Source organism: Palaemon carinicauda, chromosome 4 (assembly GCF_036898095.1).
Source record: "Palaemon carinicauda isolate YSFRI2023 chromosome 4, ASM3689809v2, whole genome shotgun sequence".
Lineage (NCBI taxonomy): Eukaryota > Metazoa > Arthropoda > Malacostraca > Decapoda > Palaemonidae > Palaemon > Palaemon carinicauda.
The window spans coordinates 189,476,135-189,478,498 of record NC_090728.1 but is presented as its reverse complement, the minus strand read 5'-3'; positions in this window follow the sequence as shown (position 1 = coordinate 189,478,498).

The following is a 2,364-nucleotide window of genomic DNA, read 5'->3' as shown; positions in this document are numbered from 1 at the left end:
AAAAGAAAAGGAGTTAATGCTAAAACTGTCAAGACAGAGAGAGAGAGAGAGAGAGGAGAGAGAGAGAGAGAGAGAGAGAGAGAGAGAGATTATTCAAGTTGTAGTTGAGAAGTAACCAAAGGTAGTAAAATGAAATGGGTTAGTGTTTGGTAAATACTAAAACTGTCTTGATACAGAGTCTGCGAGAAAAGTCTGAGAATTGTAATACACTGGAATAGTAAGAGAGAAAATTGAAATAGTAATTGGAAGGTGCTAATAGTCACTGTACAACAATTAAACAGTAAATGAAGACGAGGGGTTCTTAATGCAAAATACACCAGGAGAAAATTGGGTACAAATTGGAGAGTGCCCTGTTTACCCTGAGCATTTAGAGAAACAACATATACCTTACAAATATTCACGAGTTTATATATTTTTTATTTAAAAACATGTTTAGGTGAATAGTAGAAATTTCCACTCTGCAGTATATGTAAGATAAAGAAAAATATTTATTTGAATATACTGTAATATATGCTTTAAATTGTATAAATGTATATTTCATATTGATAAAAAAAAGAACGTTAGCGTGAAGGGAAACAAATGAATAAATAGTAAAAATTTCAATTGTAAATACAGTATATGTAAGATAAGAAAATAATGTAAATATACTATAATGTATATGTTATAAATGGTAAGATTGTAAATGTGTATTTCATAATAATAGATAAAATAAAATAAAAAAAAATTAGCATGAAGGGAAACAAACTAATAAACTGGAAATGGAAACAGATGAGGGAATCACTTTTCATTTATTGCAAGGGTAATTGATAATGCTCATTACGTCCTATAAATTGCAAAATGAATGATTGGTTTCGTTACTAATTGCAAGCGTGGGAATTCATAAATTCCCATAAACGCTTTATGAGGGAAAACGTTGAAAGAATATTATTATGGTTGTCATCTTCTTCTTTGTCTGCATCTTGTCTCACTTTTATGTGGGGTCGATGTTTCTGGCCAGCGTTCTCCATCTACCTCTGTCCCACACTTCATCACCGGTTAATCCCTTTGATGGAAGGTCATCCTTGATACAGTCCATCCACCTTCGCTTTGGTCTCCCTCTCCTTCTCGTTCTCTGTACCTCCATTTCCATCACTCTCCTCCCAGTATACTGTTCATCTCTTCTCATGACATGACCATACCACATCAGTCTACTTTCTTGGATTATTATGGTTCTGATGATATACTATGGTCTTGGATGGTGTACTTGACCGTATAAAGAGAAAGGAAGAAGATTCATCTGGTTAGTGTTCTTCAATTAGAGCTCAAAGTACGAGGTCGTTTCCTTTCAAATTCGAATCAAGATTTCATCTAAGAAACGTATTGTGTTTACTTTTTTGTAATACCTGTTTGAGACATGCGTGTTAGTTTGGTTAATAATGTTTACTAATCTGAGTTCTGCTGCAAAGGGACTTGCCATTGAAAAGAATCCTTTAGATATTTGAATTAGTTCTAAAAATATAAATTTGTATGTAGGCCTAGATACATGTGTGAATATATATATATATATATATATATATATATTATATATATATATATATATATATATATATATATATATATATATATATCTTCGTGGCTGAGTGGTATGGTCAATGGCATACAAGTATCCTGGACCAGGGTTCGAAACCCGGCCGGTCAGATACTATAACCCTTGAGTGATTTCGCCTGGGGCTCTGATCCAGAGATCGTTAAGAGGATCCAGACTTTAATGTATTAATATATATGGCTTATTTGAAATATGAAAAACACGTTTAAATGTGCAAAATTTATCATATATATATAGCATATTCTTAGATAAACTGTTCCCCCTAATAAGGGTGGCCTCATAAACAAGTTAAATTCCCATTCATATCTTCAGCTTCACTTTAGGGTTGTTATACCCAATTGGAAACGTTCCAGCCAGGCGATATATTGGACTGGGGTTCGAGAACCTCTCAAACTCAATAGGTTCTTGTATCGTTTGCAACCTCACCATCCTAATGAGCTAGGGAATGCCGGTGTTTGTGGGAGCGTATAAGGTTAATGGCATTACCTGGCCCTCCCTGGTCCTAGCTTGGGTGGAGAGGGAGCTTAGCCGCTGAGCATATGTATATATGGTTAGTCTTTTTGGCTTTGCCATACTAGTGCATTGTCACTATCCATTGTCTCTGCCATGCCATTCATGAGTTGCCTTTAAGCATCTAATTTAATTATTAATCCATATTGATATAATCCGAAAGCATAATCATGTTTATGTTTATGTATATATATATATATATATATATATATATATATATATATATGTATATATATATATTACTTATCAGTCACAAAAATGCACGTGAC